The sequence below is a fragment of the Staurois parvus genome, unplaced genomic scaffold (assembly GCF_062004578.1).
Source record: "Staurois parvus isolate SC_StPar_1 unplaced genomic scaffold, SC_StPar_1.0 ptg000198l, whole genome shotgun sequence".
Classification (NCBI taxonomy): Eukaryota; Metazoa; Chordata; class Amphibia; order Anura; family Ranidae; genus Staurois; species Staurois parvus.
Window position 1 is genome coordinate 2,979,835 of NW_028317994.1, and position 24,783 is coordinate 3,004,617.

Genomic DNA, 24,783 nt, shown 5'->3' on the forward strand with positions numbered 1-24,783 from the left:
TGGCTGTTTCCTGCCCAGCTGATCAGTTTTGGACAACTTTCAGCCCATGTGTATGCAGCTTAAGTGTCATTAGGCCTGACCTGAAGAAGGGACCCTTTCTAGTTTCCAAAATATTGCATCTTTTATGTGGCATGCCTGATTAATGCAAATTAAGTTAATTTTACTTTAGGAACGCTGCAGTGTGCTGATAATAAATTTCTTCTGCTGATCATGGCAACATCCTCCCACTACTGAAGCAACCCACAACTGTGGTCATCCTGTTCTGGCCTGGTGTGCAGCAGAGATATAAATGTGGGCCTTTAAGAAAAATATACACCACAATGTGAACTTGTTTTTGCCAAAAATGAAGTAACATGCTGGTATTGAGGGGGTTAAAACAATGAGCTTAGTAATGATACATTACATTAAATGGTACATGATACAAGAAATGCACAGGTCATACACAGAAGGAGGAGGGGGTGAAAGGGTTCAATGTACAAATGTGCAGGATAAGTGAGCTGAGGAGTTAAAATACTGGTCACATACAGTAGGAGGATGGGGATGGTGGGGTTGATGTTCAGATAGGCATGATAAGTTGAGGGGTTACTATACATTTAACATAGAGACTTGATGCAGATCCAATGTACAAAACAGGAGAAGGATTTGAAGAAATAAAGAAAAATGATCTCCCAATCACCCTACTCCTTGCCTTAAAGCAAAACTACACTGCATTCGAGCACCACAAACCAAAAACTCTATTAATTTTTAATATTCAAATCAAACTCCCCCACCCATCCATGTCTCCATATCATTTTCTGATAAATCACTTTGAAAAGTGCCCCCTGGCATTTCTGGCCATGGCCTTCTTGAGTAAGGACAGACGATTCATGTAGCATTTACTTCCTGGATTCTATCTGCCCTTAGTTCAGGCATGCAGGCAGGAGGGTGTGTTTAGCTGGGAAAACCCCTCCTCCCCTCCTGAAGGCTCCTGGGATGATTGACATTATATGCCTAGGCCAGGAAACCAGAAGGTAACTGAAGAAATGTGGAAAAAAAAAGTTTAAACCGAATAAATATGATATACTTTCCTATCTATTTACTAATGCTAGCATAAACATTAAACATATTCAATGCTGATCAAGACAGTGAGGTTCTGCTTTAATCTGCTGCAGCCATTGATCTGGCTCAAATGAATGATTCATTTGTGCATACGTGCCTCCTTCCTCCATTGTAAGAGGAAAGGTGGGCTCATTACACTGTTTATATCTGTGACCTCCATGATTGGTCATCACAGTGATCACATGGAAAAGAGCCACTAGGATTGGCTCTATACATTGTGCCTGTGAACTGAGCCATCTGAGTGACACTTTAAAGTTTCACAGTTCTGTGCCTCATGGTGGCATTGTGATGTCATGGTTTGTACCACAAAAAAAAAAAAAAAAAACGCATGCAGCACCTTTCTTCAGCTCAGCGGGTTGTGACACTGTGGTGCAAGCTGTCAATTCTGTTATGTCTATGTGTTAGAACAGGCCCTTTATAAGATCTGTGATCTTTACAATTTGACCAATCCTGCAAAAATCCAGACCTATTTGTTTAAAAATTGCTCAAGTTGGGCCCAGATCCAATGCAATGGGGTTGCTTTACTGGAACTAGAGAGTGCAAAATCTGGTGCAGCTGTGCATGGTAGCCAATCATCTTCTAGCTTCAGCTTGTTCAGTTAAGCTGTGATACTAAAACCTGGAAGCTGATTGGCTTCTATGCAGAGCTGCACCAAATTTTGCATTGTGCAGTTTTAGTAAATAAAAAAAAATATATATATATATCATTTGCTTCATTCTGTGGAACCTAAACATTAATGGGTAAAATGCATGTGCATTACAGTGGAAGCAGCAGTGTATTTGTGACTCAAATGTTTCTCTATATTAGCTATTAGCAATCCATTAGGTAGCACCCTGTGAAGTAACCACAGAACAACACACATATAGCTAGCACAATAATCCTTTATAAAACACATACATCATTGTTCATCAACATGTTGGGTCAGCACACTGCTAGGAATAACTAAAGGCTGCATCAGATGTATTTGTAAGTACAATAGTAATAAAGTGTAATTTCACACAATAGTTGAGACATCAGTTCTTGATGAGTGTCACGAAAATGGGACCCAAAGGGTACAAAGAATTGCTATGGCATATCTAATGACAGCTATAGTTCAATAAGGTCATGCTTTGCAATGATAGCACTTCTCTTTTACTGATTATTCATTAATAGCTTGTCATGTTATACTAAAAAAAGAACAAAAAAAGGCACAAACCAAAAAAACAAAAGTTAACATACAACCTATGTATTTTTTTCTTCAATCAAAAAAATCAAACATTCACAATTACAAATTATTGAGAGGCTGTTGATGGTTGCCTAAACAGAATCTGAGCCTTTTCTTTAGGCAAATATTAATGCAATGCAACAGCACAGTCTATCCATACTAACCAATCACAAATCATTATTAAGACAACGCTGACCTGATAAAAGCTGAAATCAGACTTTTTTCACTAGCTTAAAGTAGATATTAACCTGCCAATGTCATGTCAAAAGTTGTTTTCATTCCCTTTAAATCTGCAGCTTTTATTAATTCAATATCTTGCCATGAGGATCCGTGTGCCGGCACTTTGTCACAGGGTGACAACTGTCCTAATTATGCTCTTGTGTTGTCACCCTTTGGTGGAGACTACAAGCAGCTGTGCTGACAAACATTGTCCATCGCTGTAACTATCAAGCAGGTGGTCTTGAGAAAAGACGTGCAGTTGACGTTGAAACGTGCATGTAGATGGGAAGTGGCTAAGAGAGGCTGGATGACATCAGCAGCACTGACATGCCAAAAAAGGTAAAAACAGTGTTTTACAGGGAAAAGGATGCTGACAGTTGTGCGTAAAGTGTTACTAAACCCACAACAGTAAAATCAGTCTGTATATGCAGTAAAGCATGCTTGTTATACTCACTGTGGAACCTAAGGGGTTAATCTTTCACATTGTGTAAAAAGGCTGTTTGATCCTGACCAGGAGTGGACTGACAACTCATGGGGCCCCCGGGCAATAGGAAATCATGGGGCCCTTGTGTCCTCACCCACACTCAAACCACACCCAAAAAAGACTATGAAAGTTACCAGTGGAATCTCATGGGGCTCCGTACTGACCCTGGGCCCTCGGGCAGTGCCCAAATGCCTAAATGGTCAGTCCACCCCTGATCCTGACTGCTCTGTTCCTCCCCTTGTTCAAGCGACAACCTTATATGTCCTGATAAAACAGACTGAACCGTATGAATTTTGCACATGGTCAGTTTGGTGTGTATTGCTAGAGAAGTTTTTTTGTTTTTCCTTGAGAGAGTGCATGTGATCAGCACAGGGCCAATCAGCACTCTCCAGACATAGGTCAGGGGTTTTGCATCCTTCTAGAGCAGAAAGAAAACTCATCCTACAAGCTTTAGCTAGTGCTTGGCTGAACACTGATAGAAGTCACAAGACTGTTCTAACTGCTGATGAGAAAAGGTATTTAGCAGTTTATATTTTTATATTTACTAAAATAGTTGCATTCCCAAGTTGTTTGTACTGTGGGAGACCAGATATAGTGGATGCAGGGTCCTGGGTTTAGTAACAATTTAAGGGCTTAGATGTACTTCAGTACACATAATAACTGCTTGTGCTTTGTTATTAAATGAATGTCATCCAGTTAGGGTTTCCATGCACATGGCCTTGTCATTTATTTTCATGAAATGATTTCTTACTGTGTTTTATGCCTCCTTACAACATCCTCAGTGAGCTCGCAAACCTATTATTTTCCCTCTCACTTCTATTTGTTTGCAAGGAGCAGTGTATAGTAGCAGCCATGTACACTGCTCTAAGCATGCTAGTCCATAGTCCAGGCAAGAGAGGGTGGCTATGTTCCCACTTCCAGTGCAACCATGGTGAACGAACGTAGACGCCCTCTAACAGGAAGCTGCATCACAGCAGAAAAAAAAGAAATTTGGAGAGCTTTTGACGTAACAATACATACAGTACTTGAATACATGTTTTTTTAAACTGCAGTTTAGTGTCCCTTTAATGCAACATTAAAGCTCTTTGTGCCTTGATAAATTAAATAAATGATATTAAAAAATGTTATTAGGGCTACATATACTTTTATGCAACGTTCTAGCTGCTTGTGCTTGTTATTAAGCCAATGTCATCTAGCTAGGGTTTACATGAACGTGTATGCAGTATTATAGCTTTGGCTCCATGCACACTGGGCTTAAATAAAACACCAGTTCCCTTGGCAGAACAAAAATGCTGATATAGAGCATTTGTGTACACAATTTAGGTGAGTTAAGCATTTTTTCTGCCATAAAGCTCCAACCAAAAACACAAACCAGAAGGGGTTTTTTTTCCTGCCTCTAAACGTTGAGCTTAAAATATGCCTCTAATCGCCCTAGTGTGCATGGACACATAGGAGAACACTGAGCTGCTTCTACAGGCAAAGCACAAAACTCTTGGAGAAGCAGTGATTGTAAAGCCAGTGTGCATGGAGCCTTACTGTGCTTTCTAACTACATTCATGTTAATGGGGTTTGCATGTACTTGCATGCAGTATTACAGCTTTTTGTGCTTTTATTACATAAATGTTAATACGGTTTAGATGTATTTACATGCAATATTATACCTGTTTGTGCTTTCTTATTAAATCTATGTTAACAGGCTTTAGATGTACTTGTATGCAATAATATCTGTTTGTGCTTTGTTACTAAGCACATGTCTATAGGGTTTAGATGTACTTGCATGCCATATTATACCTGATTGTTCTTTGTTATTAAATACATGTTAATAAGGTTTAGATGTACTTGCATGCAATACTATTTATACCTGCTTGTGCTTTGTTACTAAATACATGTTAGTGGGGTTTAGATGTACTTGCATGCAATATTGTACAGTTTGTGCTTTGTTATTAAATACATGTTACTAGGGTTTACATAGGCTTATAAGCAACATTATACCTGTTTGTACTTTGTTATTAAATACATGTTATTATGGTTTACGTATACTTATAAGCAGTATTATAACTGTTTGTGCTTTTTTATTACCTAAACGTTAAAAGAGTTTACATGTACTTGCATGCAATACTATACCTTTATGTGCTTTGATACTAAATACATGTTAATAGGGATTACATGTACTTGCATGCAATACTATACCTGTTTCTGCTTTGGTATTAAATACATGTTAATAGGGATTACATGTACTTGCATGCAATACTATACCTTTTTGTGCTTTGTTACTGAATACATGTTAATAGGGATTACATGTACTTGCATGCAATACTATACCTTTTGTGCTTTGTTACTGAATACATGTTAATAGGGTTTACATGTACTTGCATGCAATCCTATACCTGTTTGTGCTTTCTTATTACATGCATGTTAATGGGGATTACATGTACTTGCATGCAATACTATACCTGTTTGTGCTTTGCTATTAAATACATGTTAATAGGGTTTATGTGTACTTGCATGCTATACTATACCTTTTTGTGCTTTGTTACTAAATGCATGTTAATAGGGTTTACATGTACTTGCATGCAATACTATAACTGTTTGTGCTCTGCTATTAAATACATGTAAGTAGGGTTTACATGTACTTATATGCAGTAATATACCTGTTTGTGGGTGGTCATTAGATACATGTTAATAGGGTTGACATATACTTTAAGCAGTATTATACCTGTTTGTACTTTGTTATTAAATACATGTCATTAGCGTTTACATATACTGAAAAGCAACAGCATAACTCTTTGTGCTTTGCCTATAAATAAATGATACTAAGGTTGCATGCAGCATTATAGCTGCTTGTGCTTTGTAATGGCTTTCCATGTAGTTCACTGCACATTATGGCTGTTTGTAGCTTTTATGAAATGAATTAAACTATACCAACTTCAAATGTCCCCCCCCCCCCCCCTCCTTAAAAAACCCCACCTCCCATCATCTGTATAGTGCCACTCTTCCAGTGCTCCTCTAAATCCCATCTTTCTCTGCATCCTTCCAAACAAGTCCACCTGGATACAAAGCATGCCTAGTAGATAAGATCCCATTCAATGGATTCTCCTGCATGTCAGTGATCCACACACAAAATAAAAAATCATTTGCCCTGAATCCAGGCAATACCGAAAATGACAATTAGCGGCAAACAATTCCAGTGAGAAAGTAGCAGCCCAGATCGCACCCCCCAATTCCTCAACAAAAAAAAAAAAGAAGAAGAAGCCTGATCCTTGGTGCTGGAGGGGTATTGGCATCGCTGATCGTCTGAGCTGTCCCCTTCTCCTCCTACAGACAGACAGACAGACAGCACAGATCCCCGCCGATCCCAGGTCTCCGGCATAGAATAGGAAGGAATCCCTTACCAATGATCGATCCCCTCCTGGTCGGAGCGCTCATGGTGTTGGCTGCTTTGCAGGGCTGGAGTGGCTGGCTGTCCTCTGAAGACACACACACATTCCTCCCCGTGCTGTTCATTTAACCTTCTCCGCACAGCAGCCCATCATGGACACAGCTCCCAGCACTTTAGGATCCCAGCTCCTCATCACATCCTCTGCGAAGGCCGGCTCATCCAGGAGGATGACGAAGAAGAAGAGGAGGAGGAGGAGGATGGGGGATCGTCCTGCATGGTCCCCTAATAAACTCCACAGGTAAAGCGCAGCGCCGATGCCAAGCAACGTGATGGGAGCACTAGTTTCCCTATGATGGGGGTGGTGTTCTGGGGGATCAGGTGGTCCTCCTCTCTACAATTGGGCATACCTCATTCATTTAATTAACCCCTGGAGATCCAGCCAGGGATCCGCTCTGATTACACGCTAATAGGTCCATCATGCACAATTAGAGGCCGAGAGAAACACTCCGGGGTGCGGGAAAAGTCTACAGTAAACAATTCCTGCTCGGCTTCGGGGCAATGGGGGCCCCTTCTTAATTAACCCGCAGAGGACTGCTCCATTACATGAGCGCGAACCCACACCGCTCCGCCTTCAGATTGTTACATAACATCCATCCACGGGGACGTCACAGCCTGCTCCGCCAAATCAATTAACCCTCTCCGCCTAGATCAATGCCACCCGTCCCGTCCCAGCCCATACACTGCTAGATGGGAGGGACTACACTGTGTCACTGCTGTCCCTGCTGTCCCCGGAGACCGGAGACGTCCACGTCCGAAACTGGAGCGCTCACACACCCAACTACTCACAGCAATCCTAACCATACGTAGCATCGCCGATACACAGCTACTACTATCAGAATACATAGATACTATCACACTACTAATAATACATAGCTTCACTGATATACAACTACTAATAATAATACATAGTATTACCAATATACAATTACTACTACTAATAATAATAATACATAGCATCACCAATATACAACTACTACTAATAATAATACATAGTATCACCAATATACAACTACTACTAATAATAATACATAGTATCACCAATATACAACTACTACTAATAATAATACATAGTATCACCAATATACAACTACTACTAATAATAATACATAGTATCACCAATATACAGCTACTACTACTAATAATAATAAATAGCATCACCAATATACAACTACTACTACTAATAATACATAGCTTCACCAATATACAACTACTACTAATCAGAATACATACTATCACCGATATACAACAAATACTACTACTAATAAAACATAGCATCACCAATATACAAGAAGTACTACTAATAATAATACATAGCTTCACTGATATACAACTACTAATAATAATACATAGTATTACCAATATACAATTACTACTAATAATAATAATAATACATAGCATCACCAATATACAACTACTACTAATAATAATACATAGTATCACCAATATACAGCTACTACTAATAATACATAGTATCACCAATATACAGCTACTACTAATAATACATAGCATCACCAATATACAACTACTAATAATAATACATAGCATCACCAATATACAGCTACTATTACTAATAATAATACATAGTATCACCAATATACAGCTACTACTACTAATAATAATACATAGCATCACCAATATACAACTATTACTAATAATAATAATAATACATAGCATCACCAATATACAACTACTACTAATCAGAATACATACTATCACCAATATACAACAAATACTACTACTAATAAAACATAGCATCACCAATATACAAGAAGTACTACTAATAATAATACATAGCTTCAGCGATATACAACTACTAATAATAATACATAGTATTACCAATATACAACTACTACTACTGCTACTACTAATAATAATACATAGCATCACCAATATACAACTACTACTACTACTACTAATAATAATACATCATTTCACCAATATACAACTATTACTAATAATAATACATAGCATCACCAATATACAACTACTACTAATCAGAATACATACTATCACCGATATACAACTATTACTACTAATAATAATACATAGCATCATCAATATACAACTATGACTACTAATAATAATACATAGTATCACCAATATACAACTACTACTACTAATAATAATACATAGCATCACCAATATACAACTACTACTACTACTAATAATAATAATACATCGTTTCACCAATATACAACTATTACTAATAATAATAATACATAGCATCACCAATGTACAACTACTACTAATAATACATAGCATCACCAATATACAACTACTACTACTGCTACTGATACATAGCATCGCCAATATACAACTACTACTACTAATAATAATACATAGCATCACCAATATACAACTAGTAGTAATAATAATACATAACATCACCAATATACAACTAGTACTACTAATGATAATACATAGCATCACCAATATATAACTAGTACTACTAATAATACATAGCATCACCAATATACAACTAGTACTACTAATGATAATACATAGCATCACCAATATACAACTAGTACTACTAATAATAATGCATAGCATCACCAATATACAACTACTACTACTACCAATAATCCTCATAATACATAGTATCACTAAAATGCAACTACTACTAATGATAATACATAGTATCACAAATATAAAACTACTACTACTACTAATAATAATAGCATCACCAATATATTACTACTACTACTAATAATAATACACAGTGTCACCAATATACAAAAACTACGAAGAAGAATCCTCATAATACATAGTATCACCAATATACAACGACTACTACTACTAATAATTATTATTATTATTATACAGTATTTATAAAGCGCCAATAGTTTGCTCAGCACTGTACATTACAAAGGGGGACAGAACATGTGACAGAACAATACCAATACAATGCAAAACATGAGGGGATTGAGGGCCCTGCTCTTTCGAGCTTACAATCGGATCAATACATAGTATCACCAATATACAACTACTACTACTAATAATAATAATACATAGTATCACCAATATACAACTACTACTAATAATAATAACACATAGTATCACCAATATACAACTACTACTAATAAAAATAATACATAGTATCACCAATATACAACTACTACTACTAATAATAACACATAGTATCACCAATATACAACTACTACTATTAATAATAATACATAGTATCACCAATATACAATTACTACTACTACTAATAATAATAATAATAATACATAGTATCACCAATATACAACTACTACTACTACTAATAATATATAGTATCTCTAAGCTACACCTACTTTTACTACTACTACTAATAATAATGATGCATTGTGTTACTAACTACTACTAAGAGCAATAATAATGCATAGTATCACCAATATACAACTATTCCTTCTAAGAATAATAATATTACATAGTATCACTAACACCCCCGACTACTGGCAAGAATCATAATAATGCATAGGGGTTTATTTTCTAAAGGCAAATATACTGCGCACTGCAAGTGGATTGCAAGTGCAGTTGGTTCAGAGCTTTGTAAATTAAGTAAAACTTCACTTTGCAAAGAATACCCAATCACATACAAGGAAAATTCATTTCACAGCTTCCCATGAGATCTAGAGCAACTGCATTTGGGGTGCACTTGCCGTGCACAGACTATTTGTCTCTATTAAATCAACCCCATAGTATCACTAAGATACATCTACTACTACTATTAAGAACAATAATAATACATAGTATCACTAAGATACAACTACTACTACTATTAAGAACAATAATAATACATAGTATCACTAAGATACAACTACTACTACTATTAAGAACAATAATAATACATAGTATCACTAAGATACAACTACTACTACTATTAAGAACAATAATAATACATAGTATCACTAAGATACAACTACTACTACTATTAAGAACAATAATAATACATAGTATCACTAAGATACAACTACTACTACTATTAAGAACAATAATAATACATAGTATCACTAAGATACAACTACTTACTGCTAATAATAATAATACATAGTATCACTAAGATACAACTACTACTACTATTAAGAACAATAATAATACATAGTATCACTAAGATACAACTACTACTACTATTAAGAACAATAATAATACATAGTATCACTAAGATACAACTACTTACTGCTAATAATAATAATACATAGTATCACTAAGATACAACTACTACTACTAATAATAATGCATAGTATCAATAACACACCCAACTGCTACAAAGAATCACAATAATACATAGTGTGGTTGATTTAATAAAACTGGAGAGTGCAAAATCTGGTGCAACTCTGCATAGAAACCAATCAGCTTCCAGGTTTTATTGGCAATGCTTAAAGTGATTCTAAAGGCTTATTAAAAAAATTCAAAAATAAAATAACAAACATATATATACTTAGCTGCTGTGTGCAGTGGTTTTGCACAGAGCAGCTTGGATCCTCCTCTTCTCAGGTCCCCTGCAGGTGCTCCTGGCTCCTCCCTCCTCTAGGGTGCCCCCAGTGCAAGCAGCTATCCATTCATACATGGAGCCGCAGCTTGGCTCCGCCCCCTCTCTCTTCTCATTGGCTCAGTGGCTGTGATTGCCAGTAGTTGGAGCCAATGGCTCCCACTTCTGTCTTAGCCAATGAGAAAAGGGAGTCCCAGAGTAGCTGAGACTCCAGTGCACATCACAGGATCAAGAGGGGACTTAGGTGAATATTAGGGGGGTTGGGGGAGATGCTGCACAGAAAAGGTTTTTTACCTTCATGCATAAAATGCACAAAGGTAAAAAATCTTGAGCCTATAGAACCACTTTAATTGAACAAACTGAAGTTAGAAGCTGTCATGCACAGATGCACCAGATTTTGCACTATCTTCGGTTTTAGTAAATCAACCCTAGTATCACTAAGATACAACTAATACTACTAAGAATCATAATAGTACACAGTATCACTAATATTTTGGCTATGTTCTCTTTCAGAGAGACAGGGTAAATAGGAAAAGTGGCAGTGTCTGTCTCTATGCGAGAAGTGATCTCAGAGCAAGTATGAAAGAGGACATAGTTGATGGAGAGTGTGATGAGGCTGAAGCATTATGGGTGGAACTGCACATGGGGGTACATATTACAAAGGTAAGTGTTGGAGTTTGTTATAGGTCTCGCAGTGTTCATGAGGAGGTGGAGACTTAGCTCCTTGCACAGATCGAAAGGGTTGCAAGGACTGGGACAGTGATAATAATGGGGGATTTTAACTACCCGGCTATTTACTGGAGTAATGGTACTGCAGGAACAGTTAAAGGGCAAAAATTTATAAACCTACTACAGGACAATTTTATGGTACAGGTCATAGAGGACCCAACTAGGAATGATGCTCTGCTGGACCTGGTAATCGCAAACCATGCAGTTTATTACGAATGTCCATATAAAAGAACATTTGGGTAGCAGTTACCCTAACATGATTTCATTTATTGTTAGCTGTAAACAGCAAGCACATACGGAAAAAATAAAAAAGCTCAATTTTAAGAGAGCAATTTTAAGAGAGCTAATTTTCCAAGGCTGAGAGCTGCTCTCCAAGACTTGGGCACGGGATTGGCATCAATGAACACAACACAGAAATGGGAGTTCTTCAAAAAGACTGTATGTGAACACACTGCAAAATATATTCCCATGGGCAACAAGTTTAAAAGGCTAAAAATCAAACCTATGTGGCTTACGACCAAAGTTAAAAAAAGCTATAGATAATAATAAAAGAGCTTTTATTAAATATAAAAGTGAGGGAATGCTATCATTGTTTCACCACTAGCCTAAAGGGCACTTATACCCCCTCCCTGCCCAGGCCAATTTCCAGCTTTCAGTGCTGTCACACTTTAAATGACAATTGCGCGGTCATGCAACACTGTACCCATATGAAATTTTTATAATTTTTTTGTGACAGGTAGAGATTTCTTTTGGTGGTATTTAATCACCTCTGGGATTTTTATTTTTTCTTAAACAAACCAAAAACCACTGAAAATTTTGAAAAAAAAAGTTTTTTCTTAGTTTTTGTTATACAATTTTGTAAATAAGTGATTTTTCTCCTTCACTGATGTGCGCTAATGAGGCTGCAGTGATGGGTACTGATAGGCTGCACTGATGGACACTGATAGATGGCACTGATGGGCACTGATGAAGAGGCACGGGTAGGTGGCACTGATGGACATTGACAGGCATCACTGATGGGCACTGAAAGGCAGTACTGATACATAACACTGATACATGACACTGATATATGGCACTGATAGGCGATACTGATAGGCAGCACTGACTGGCACTGATAGGCGGCAGCACTGACTGGCACTGTTAGGAGGCACTGACTGGCACTGATAGGCGGCACTGACTGGCACTGATAGGCGGCACTGACTGGCACTGATGCGCACTGATAGGTGACACTGACTGGCACTGATAGGTGGCACTGATTGGCAGCACTGATAGGTGGCATTGATAGGAGGCACTGACTGGCACTGATGGGTGACATTGAAAGGCAGCGCAGATGGGCACTGATATGTGGTATTGATGTGCACTGGTATGCACTGATATGTGGCATTGATGTGGCACTGGCACGTGGCACTGATGGGCACTGGCACGTGGCACTGATGAGCACTGACAGGTGGCACTTCTGGGGCCACACTGATCATCAGGGCACACTGATCATCAGTGCCCTGATGATCAGTGTACATATCCCCTCCGCGGAAAGCCGATTACCGGCTCTCCTCTCCTCTCGAGCTGTCAGCATGACAGCTCGAGAGGAGAGAAATGCCGATAACCGGCATTTCCCTGTTTACATGTGATCAGCTGTGATTGGACGCAGCTGATCACATGACCAAGCCGACATCTTCGGCTCTTTCCGTGATCCGCTGTGTCCAAGGGACACAGAGCACCGGCGATCGCCGCGCTGCGCGATCCCTGAGCAGCGCATGCACAGTGAGAATGGTAGGACGTCATATGATGTCCTATCAGAACGAGAGAACCACCTTGCACCTATCATTGTACTATAGGGCGGGCGGAAGGTGGTTAAACATTACAAAGAATATAATAGAATATGCAAAAAGGAAATAAAGGCCGCAAAAATTGAAAACGAACGACAGATTGCAAAAGATAGCAGGAACAACCCCCAAAAATTCTTCAGATATATTAATAGTAAAAAGGTCCGGTCCTAGCATATGGGCCCTTTATGAAATAATCTAGAGTAGGTGACTGAGGACAATGAGAAAGCACATTTATTAAATACCTTCTTCAGCTCTGTGTATACCAAGGAGGATGGGGGAGCTCTTGTCCATAATGGGCATGGTATTGACACAGCCCCAGATGATCCACATTGGCTCACAATTGATATGTTCCAAAAATATTTAGACAAAATAAAGGTGAATAAAGCACCTGGACCGGATGGCATACACCCACGGGTCCTTAAAAAATTGACCTCTGTCATTTCAAAGCCATTGTTTCTAATTTTTAGGGACTCTTTAATGACTGGCATAGTACCATGGGATTAGTGTAAGGCCAATATGGTGCCAATATTTAAAAAGGGCCAAAATCTTTACCAAGTAATTATAGACCTGTTAGTTTAGCTTCTATAGTTGGAAAGATTTCTTTTTATGAGGAGGTGAGCAAAACCTTGGACAGAGGGGTGGCGGTGGACATGATATACTTGGATTTTGCAAAAGCGTTTGACACAGTTCCCCACACACGACTAATGTGTAAGGTAAAGTCTATGGGCTTGGAAAAATCTGTATGTAAATGGATAGAAAACAGGCTAAAAGATAGTATTCAGAGAGCAGTGGTTAATTATTTATACTCTGAATGGTCTAGGGCAGTGGTGGGCAACCTTTTTTTTCAACTGAGCCAAATCTCGCCAAAACCACGATTGAAATTTATTTTGAGAGCCACATTTTTAAAACTGAAAATACATAGGATGGTACACTGTTTTTAGTTTCAATAAGTTTTTATAGTAATTCATCCCCCATAGTAATTCATCCCCCATATAGTAATTCATCCCCCATAGTAATTCCTCCCCCATATAGTAATTCATCCCCCATATAGTAATTCATCCCCCTTATAGTAATTCATCCCCCATATAGTAATTCATCCCCCATAGTAAGTCATCCCCCATATAGTAATTCATCCCCCATATAGTAATTCATACCCCATAGTAATTCATCCCCCATATAGTAATTCATCCCCCATATAGTAATTCATCCCCCATAGTAATTCATCCCCCATATAGTAATTCATCCCCCATAGTAATTCATCCCTTATATAGTAATTCATCCCCCATATAGTAATTCATCCCCCATAGTAATTCATCCCCCATAGTAATTCATCCCCCATATAGTAATTCATCCCCCATATAGTAATTCATCCCCCCTATAGTAATTCATCCCCCATATAGTAATTCATCCCCCATATAGTAATTCATCCCCCATATTAATTCATCCCTCATATAGTAGTAGTAAGTAAGTAGCAAGTAGTAAGCCAAGTCCCCCCTGTATCAATTCACTTACCTTTGCTCCGCACGTTCCTCTCGCCGTGTTCCCCGCGCCGTTCCGGTCTTCAGGGCGGACTGTGAGAGGAGCCTAGCTCCCCTCACGTTCGTCACGCTGCCCCGCCTACACACATCCTGACAGCCAATCACTAGCTATCAGGATGTGAGTGGCAGCGAGACTGGCCAATCATTGCTGGGCTAGCTGCAGAGTCCTCGGCCGCCCGAGAGGAGGGAGGGGAGCGGGCGCCCGGCACACAGAAGAGCCGCATTAAAATGTGTAAAGAGCCGCATGTGGCTCGCGAGCCGCGGCTTGCCGACCACTGGTCTAGGGTCATCAGTGGTGTACCCCAAGGTTCAGTATTGGGACCCTTTCTTTTTAATATATTTATAAACGATATAGGGTCTGGGATTAAAAATACCATTTCAGTCTTTGCAGATGACACCAAGCTGTGCAGTGGAATAACGTCCTTACAGGATGTCTCCAATTTACAAGCTGACCTCAATGCACTGTTTAATTGGGCAACTATGTGGCATATGAGGTTTAATGTTGATTGGTGGAACATTATGCACTTGGGGGCTAAGAATATGCATGCATAATACATACTAGGGGGAGTACAACTGGGGGACTCAATGGTGGAGAAGGATCTGGGAGTTCTGGTAGATCACAAGATTAATAATGGCATGCAATGCCAAGCTGTGGTTTCTAAAGCAAGCAAAATCCTCTCTTGTATTAAAAGAGGTATAGACTCCAGAGAGAGATATCATTTTACCCCTGTACAAATCATTAGTTATACCTCATCTGGAATATGCAGTTCAGTTTTGGACACCAATTCACAAAAATAACATTGGGGAACTGGAGAAAGTACAGAGAAGGGCAACCAAACTGATAAGAGGCATGGAGGAGCTCAGCTATGAGGGAAGATTAGAGGAACTGAATTTATTCTCTCTTGAGAAGAGAAGATTAAAGGGGGGATATGATCAACATGTATAAATACATCAGTGGTTCATATAGTGAACTCGGTGTAGAGTTATTCACCCTGGGGTCATCACAGAGGACAAGGGGGCACTTTTTACATCTGGAGGAAAAGAAATTTAATCTCCAAACACGGAAAGGTTCCTTCGCGTGAGAGCTGTGAAAATGTGGACTAGACACCCTCAAGAGTTGGTTCTGGCCAGCTCAGTGGATTGCTTTAAAAAAGGCCTGGATTCTTTCTTAGATACACAGAATATAACTGGATACTAACATTTACAGGTAAAGTTGATCCAGGGAATATCCGATTGCCTCTTGGGGAATCAGGAAGGAATTGTTTCCCCTGCAGGAGCAAATTGAGTCATGCTTTGCTGGATTTTTTGTCTTCCTCTGGATCAATTGTGGGTGTAGGATTATAACTTTTTTTTTTTGGTTGAACTGGAAGGACTTTTGTCTTTTTTCAGCCAGACTAACTATGTAACTATTTAATATACATCTACTACTACCAAGACTTATAATAATACTCTAGCACTACCCCCTGAGGGATTGCTGCTTTATTTTTGGGTTCCCTGTCAATCTGGACCTCTTGTTGAAAGTCCAACTTCTGCTGACACCACCGTGCTCTGGTGAATCAGATAAATCACACTTGTAGAATGACTCACACACAGAGTAGTATAAACCAAAATGAAGTTTATATTGGATTTGGAGGTAACTGAGTCAAGAATAACAAAACAACTCTGGTATTGGCAGCAAATCTGGCCACTCTTGGCAACTGTGAGCAAAAGTAACAACATTCACAATAAAACAACAGTATATATTAGCAGGCCTGCTTTCAGAAATAATCCATTGCCTCCAGTCTGAGCGGACTGTTGAATCCCCAGTGTGCAGGAATGACTGTCAATAACAAATAAGCTCACTGTTGGTCCTCAGAACTAGATATAAATGATTAAATGTGAAATAAAGAGAATTCTCAGTTACAACTGGCAGTGTCCCCTTTAAGAGCTCTATAATGTCTTCTGTGTGCCTGTTGGGGCCCAGTTAATGAGAAGTTGTGTCAAGGGAGGGATGATAGTTCCTCAGGGTGGTCACATCAGAGAGAGTAAATGAAAAGGAGAAGATTCAACACTTCCCTGATTGATGGTAAAGAATTAGTGCAAGGTTCTCTTTGAGAGCTCTGACCATGAATTGAGCTTGAAGTATTAAATAGCAACAACTGACATACATGTCTATGGACAATGAATCAAAGACAACTCTTGCTGAATGCCAAAGGCAAAAGGTGAACATTAGTAGGAATCCTGCTCTGCAGAGAGGGAAATGGACTTGTTAATTTAGTTGGCACTGCTGTATCTTGGACTGTAACGGTATGTCCTATGGTCAGCAACGGTAACTGTACTGCATATATATTCCAACAATGGTGCTGGTATAACTAGGCCGCAAGCTGGGGCACTGTATGTAATGTTCACAATTATGTGCAAGCAGATAAGTGAGGTGGCAAACTATTAATGTTCACTTTGTTAATGGATACATGGGTCTCTCTCATCTGATAAATGTGGTTCGGCAGATTGCCATGATCCATTGTTCCCAATGGACAGAGACAGTCCACGGGCCCTCTGGTTCAGACTTGACATTCCACTCTTTCTCCTGCTGTCAGAATGGTCTGCTTGAAAGCATGGCAGGCCAGGCAGTAAGTGAGTTCTTTTTGCTCTCTCTACAATCTTGACTCCGTGGCCTAGTTCAGCACTTCAGCTGACAGCACACCTCTTGCTCCTTCAGTCTCCCTCCGCACTCTCCTGGACAGTCTCCCAAGCTTTCATATTTATATGCCTTCACCAACACGCTACCTCTCCTGGGAAATGTAGTCCTAGTCATTCTGCTTATCAGCCGAGTCCTGCTGTTCAGAAATACAAGTTCCAGAAGGCTGTTCTGTCCTGTAAATGCCTATAACAGTGATGATCACTGATATAAGCAGTAGCTTTAACTGTCATGAATGGCTTTCATTCATGACAGATTGCTTACTATTGTGATGCTGTTAATAGTTACAGCTAATCACATAGTACAGGGTGCTAGGTACCATGTGATAGCTGAGGGCCAATCACAGCATCACAGCAGTAAGCAAAACTGTTATGAATGGATGCCATTCATGACAGTTTTGTTTACATGTAATAATGTGATTGCTATGATTGGTTATGATATATGCTCACAGCAGCCAGGTACCAAGCACCCCCCGGGACGCGCTAGTACGTGCATGCTGAACGATGTACAAGTATGTCGCTTAGCTTGGAGCTGCTGCCCTCCGGCGGTAAATGTACTCTGGGCGGGAAGCAAGTGATTAATAATAAATATTAATAAAGCGCTGATATTTTCGCAGGTGTTGCTGGACAATGTAAATCACTTTTGATGCAAATCAAGTTATCATATACTGGCCATAACTGATATTCATTCAATTAAACCAAACCAGTGCCACACTGACCAGGGAGGATATTGAAGCTTTGATGGGTCAGCACCCTTACCATTACTAATAATATATTACTAATATACAGGGGTTGGACAAAATTATGGAAGCACCAGGTAACAGAACAAAATCATTACCCAAAATGGTGTTGCACTGCCTTTGGCATACAGGATTGCCTGAATTTTCTTGGGAATTGACTAATATATGCCTTGGATGGTGGATAATGGAATCTAATACCACTCTTCATGCAAAAATCTTTCTAGTTCTTGCAGAGATGCCTGAGGCAGAAAACGAGCCTTAACCTTGTTCTCCAAAGTTGACCATAGTGGCTCCATGATACTGCGGTAAGGTGCAAGACTTCATCTGCATGCTCGTCAAATCACAATTTGACAACACCAGCTGTGTGAATCGGAGCATTATTGTCTTGGTAAATGGCACTGTCTTTGGGAAACAATGTCTACACCATGGGGTACACATAGTCGTTCAAAATTTGTACATAGTCACTCGCAGTGACTCTAGTTTTTAAGATGATGATGGGGTCTGTAGAATACTAAGAAATGGCTGCCCAAACCATGAATTCTCGGCCACCATGCTTTACCGTTGGCACAATACAGTCCTGGTCGTAAGCTTGGGGCAATGTTTGCCACACGTAAACATGTCTGGTGGTTGGGAACATTGTGAAGCTCAATTCATCGGACCATTTTACAGTCTTAAGTTGATTGATAGTCTATGATTTATGTGTGTTGCATCAGTCTATCCTTTTCTGAGCATTAATATCAGTCACTAGTGGTTTGGCAATTGCAGCTCACCCATGAATGTTTTGATTATGGAGTTCCCTCCACACATTTTTGTGGACATGGGCTTTGGAAGACTAAGGTTGAGCTCTGCAGTCACTTTTGCAGCAGTAGTTTTCCTATTCTGGGTCACAATCCTGCATAATGTAATTTTGTCTCTATTGGTCAGCTGTCCATGTAATCCACGCTTATGCTTATCAGACGGTGTTTTCCCAGAAACTGTATATGCCCTCATAACCTTTGATACTGTACCTCGTGACACGCCAAATACATTTTCAACTTTAGTCACAGAGGCACCAGCTAAGAGGGCACCAACAATATGCCCTCTTTGAAACTCAGTAAGCTCTGACATGACTCCATATTACACGCAGTGAATGATGAAAGTGAGGCTTCCCACCTGTTAGATAGGTGTCTCATCACACAGCTGAAGCAAAAGGATGCCACATCATTTCCGCTTTCAATTTGAAACATCACTTTCACACCTGCAAATCATGTAGTGTTTCCATATTTTTGTCAAATACCTGTATAATTGCTACTGCTGTAACTACTACTACTACCACTACTATTACTGTCACTACTATTACTACTACTACTACTATCCATGTTGTTGTTTGACAATGTACATTGCTAATGAGTATCAAGTCATCATTTAATGGCCATAATTACTGTTCAAGTGGAGCTGCAGGGTAAAATAGAGCTGGTGTTGCCTAGCAGTGACTTTAATGGGTGGGCATCGTTATCATCGCTATCTTTGTATTATTAATATACAGTTGCTACAGCTATTGTAATACCAAAACACAATTATTGACGATGCTGTTGCCAGACAATATAGATTATTGGTACTTTTGCTATATAAAGGATATATGGAGGGGCCACATTTTAGGGAGACATTGTCTCCCCCATGTTGCTGGTTCTATGCCCATTTGCCCAACAAGTGCTCATTATTTTACTTTTCTATATTTTAATGCCAAAAATTTACCTTGATAATTTCTCCAACAAACTACATATTCTCTGTGCTTTGTAGCTTGTTATTATACTCTGGTTACCCATTCAGTACCTAATTATTGTTAGTGATGTTCAAATGTTGACGCAGTGCACATTTTTAATGTATGCGTGTTTTGATAAAAATCAGTCAGTGAAAAACAGTAATCATTTTTAATGATAATTTTGAATTACAGTATAATAACCATTTACTACTGATATTACTTTTTGATAAGTAAATGTATTTTTTATTCACTGATATATTTATTATGTAACATTTACAGTATATAAGTTTTAAATGTATTATGCATATGTTACCAGTGAGGGATATCTACATGTTTTGGTTTTGGTTATATACTTTGCACTAATACCTTGTTAACTTTCAAAAAGGCTACTTTTAGCAAATTGCTGCCTTAATTATGTAAGACAGTGTTAGATCAAAGCTGTCCATTAATGCTACCCATTAGCAGTTGCAGGTGATGAACGTATCCAGCACAGAACAGATTAGGGAATAACGGATGTGAATGTTTTAAGAGATACAAGTGAGGCAGTGTGTGTCACAGGAGATGGTGAGAAAACCTAGTAAGGCAATCCTGAATGTGTGGCGTCATTCTGATTACAGCACAGCACAAGGTGAGATTTTTGGTTCACACAGCACACAAAGAGGAGAGGCGGTAACAATACAAGGATGGAGACTGACACTGAAATACGTGACTAAAGAAAAGACGTAACCCAAGCTGGTGTATGACTGCTGTTGACATACTTTCATTCCTATGGAGTCAAATCTGCACGATAAAAACATGCCCATAAGAGGAAAAAAGCAAGGCATAGACTAAAATTCCATTAAGTAAAATATACTAAACTGCTTTAAGGACCTGATTTATCCTGATTTAAATTCAATGTTAACTCCACTTTTATAAAAAAAAAATATAGCAAATACAATTAAAATAGCATGAACAATTGCCACAGGCCATATTATAAATGTTAGTAAAAATTACCTTTCATTTTAAAACAACAGCGATGTAATTTACTGTAAAATTCAATGAAATATGGCAACCCAGGAGGTGTTCAATATACAATTGGTGTACAGAATGCCTCCAAAAATGTTGTTTTCTGATTGAGATACAAGTCAGATTTTAGTTTTTGGTGAGATACTCCTTAAGGGTTAATCCCTTATAATGGGATGTAGACACTGCAACTTTTCACATTAGAACACAGAAAGCGCATCAGCTAATTATGCCACTAATAGCAGCGTTTAAAACACCCATTGTGCATGAGCCCTAATGATGAATTAGTCACTCCCATTCAGGATCAGTATCCAAAAACACAAAGTGGATCAAACAGCTTTTTCTTCAGAGTAAAAACAGGTAGGACTCTGTAACAAAGTTTATTAAAATCCTTGCAATGTACATTAATTGCTTCCCAACTGTCCTATAGCAGAAATACTGCTACAGAGCAGCACGGGTACGAAAAAATCACGTATATATACATGATTTTGCATTTCCTAGTAGGAAATGCACACGAGGCGCACGCACGCCATTCCCGTGGCACCATTCGCAGCCGCCACTGTTAATCACCGGGTCCCACCCAGAGATTACTCACCGGCGCCCAGTGATTGCCGAGCATCTTCGACAGGGAGGAAAACTGTTTGTAAACAAAACAGTTTTCCTCCCTGTCAGCTCATGCACACTGCTTTGGATGGCTGTGCATATGTGCATAGTGTGTAGATGTGTATATATATATATATATAGTTAGTTAGTTAGTTACATATATATTTGGACACAGGCACAATTTTTATTTTTTTTCAGGTATTTACCAAAGTGTATTCAAGCTATAGTTATATAATGAATATGGGCTGAAATTGCACACTCTCAGGTTTAATTTGAGGGTATGTACATCCAAATTGGAGGAAGGGTTTAGGAATTACAGCTCTTAAGAGTAGCCATCCCCCTTTTTCAAAGGACCAAAAGTAATTGTACAATTGAATCAAAAGCTGTTTCATGGTCAGGTGCGTGCTACTCCTTCGTTATTCATCAATTAAGCAGGTAAAAGGTCTGGATTCTAAGTGTGGTATTTGCATTTGGAATCTATTCCTGTGAACCTACACCATGTGTTCAAAGGAGCTGCCCATACAAGTGAAACAGGCACTTGTAAGGCTTCAAAAATGAAACAGATCCATCAGAGAGATAGCAGCAACATTAGGAGTGCCCAAATCAACAGTTTGGTACATTCTGAGAACTCACTGGTGAGCTCAGCAACATAAAAAGGCATGGACATCCATGGAAGACAACAGTGGTGGATGATCGCAGGATCCTCTGTATGGTAAAGCAAAACCCATTCACAACATCCCGACAAGTGAAGGACACTCTCCAGGAGGTATCACTGTCAAAGTCTACAATCAAGAGAAGACCTCATGGGAGCAAATACAGAGGGTTCACCACAAGGTGCAAACCATTCATAAGCCTGAAGAATAGAAAAGCCAGATTAGAATTTACCAAAAAACATCTAAAAAAGCCAGACCAGTTCTGAAAAAGCATTCTTTGGATGGATGAAAGTAAGATGAATCTGTACCAGAATGACGGGAAGAAAAAAGAGTGGAGAAGGCTTGGAACAGCTCATGATCCAAAGCACACAACGTCATCTGTAAAACATGGTAGAGGCAGTGTGATGGCATGGGCATGCATGGCTTCCAGTGGCACTGGGTCATTGGTGTTTGTTGATGAAGTGACAGAAGCAGCCGGATGAATTCTGCAGTGTTTAAAGATATACTGTCATCCCAGATTCAGCCAAATGCAGCAAAGTTGATTGGACAGTGCTTCACAGTACACATGGACAATGATCCAAAACACACTGCAAAAGCAACCCAGAAGCATATGAAGGAAAAGAAGTGGAATATTCTTCAATGGCTGAGTCAGTCACCTGATCTCAACCCAACTGAGCATGCATTTCACTTTCTGAAGGCAAAACTAAAGGCAGAAAGACCCACAAACAAAGAAAAACTGAAGACAGCTGCAGTTAGAGCCTGGCAAAGCATCAGAAAGGAGGAAACCCAGTCTTTGGTAATGTCCATGGGTTCCAGACTTCAGGCAGTCATTGCCAGTAATGGATTCTCAGTAAAATATTAAAAATGAACATTTTATTTATGATTATATTCAATTGTCCAATTACTTTTGGTCCCTTGAAAAAAAGGGGGATGGCTACTCTTAAGAGCTGTAATTCCTAAACCTTTCCTCCAACATGGATGTACATACCATCAAATTAAACCTGAGAGTGTACACTTTCAGCCCATATCCATTATATAACTATAGCTTGAATATGATTTGGTAAATACCTGAAAAATATAAAATGGCGCCTATGTCCAAATATATATGGACCTAACTGTATATTGTACATTCAAATCAGTCCCTGCCCTCAAGAGGCTTACAATCTAAGGTCCCTAACTCACATTTAAACATACACATATTAGGGCCAATTTAGAAAGGAGCCAATTAACCCAGCAACATTTCATTTGGATTGTGGGAGGGAACTGGAGTACCTGGAGGAAACCCACATAGGCACATGGAGAACATGCAAACTCCAAGCAAGTAGTGCCCAACCCTCTATGTTCTGTAAAACTCCAAAATGCAAGGGGAAACAATCAAACTTGCAGTCTGTAAAACCTAGAACAGTCTATATAAATCAATAGCTGCTCCAATGACTATAGAGAAGCCAAAAACTAAATTTTCCTAGCATCCTATCCTATGGGTAACACATTTTGGGGGCACTGGCCTATGTGTTCTGTTTGCATACTGAGTATGTTACCTTTAATTTCTGCAGGAATCAGTTCTGAGTCCATGGGGTTATGGCTCCATTTTGTAAGTCAAATCTGTGCCTGTGTTATCCCTATACCTCACTGACAATGAAAGGGTTGAAGCTATGTTATGATTTTCAGTTGGAAATGCCTTAAAATACCTTTCAGTGCTCTATAGCAGCATAGATGAGAAATAGCCATACTCCTCATAACAAGCATCCTCAAGCAGACCTTTAGTGCTTAGTGCTGTCTGACATGGTCTGTTAGAACGCAAAGTTCATTGGGCAAAGCGGTCAATCTCTGGTGCTTATTGGACTATGTAGTCATATTTAAACATTCCGTGCAACTGCTGTATGACTATGGAAGTCAAGTTGTTAGTTCAATGAGACTGAATATCAATTTGTATGATTTCAATTGGGATTTAAGGTGTTCATTAGGCTTTAGACATGGGATATGGTTTGGACATGCAGGCATGTTCTGACTTCTCTCAAGCACTTCAAATTGCTGGAGAAGCTCTGATAACAAATACTGTGTCTCAGAAGGGATGGAGAATGTGCACTGCAGGCACTGCTGGAACAGATTTATCTGGTGGAAATCAACAGCAGTCGGCAAAATTTTTCTAACCTGTCCGAATGTTTTTTCCTCTAGGAAGCTTTGGCCAGACGTAGTTGCAGGTTTTTTTATATAACGTTATTGCTGAAACTGTATAGATTGCGTGGTTGCAATACATTTCATTGTTAGTGTATATATGTGTTGGTATCTTATATTTTCTGTATACATAACAGATAAATGGTTGTTACTGAAAAGGTCTTGACTGGAGGACTGCAATC

General features: G+C 39.1%; 1 protein-coding gene across 13 annotated transcripts in view; it reads right to left on the minus strand.

Annotated features, from left to right (window-relative positions):
• LINGO2 (leucine rich repeat and Ig domain containing 2) overlaps positions 1-24,783 on the minus strand; it is a 2,046,252-nt gene that overhangs the window by 304,922 nt on the left and 1,716,547 nt on the right. For 2 of the 13 annotated variants that reach the window (XM_089678073.1, XM_089678071.1), the window contains exon 1: positions 6,398-7,090. The exons of the other annotated variants lie outside the window; for them this stretch is intronic. The gene's annotated coding sequence lies outside the window, so the exon portion shown is untranslated. Of the gene's footprint in view, positions 1-6,397; positions 7,091-24,783 lie in introns of those variants that run through there. 13 annotated transcript variants of the gene reach the window in all.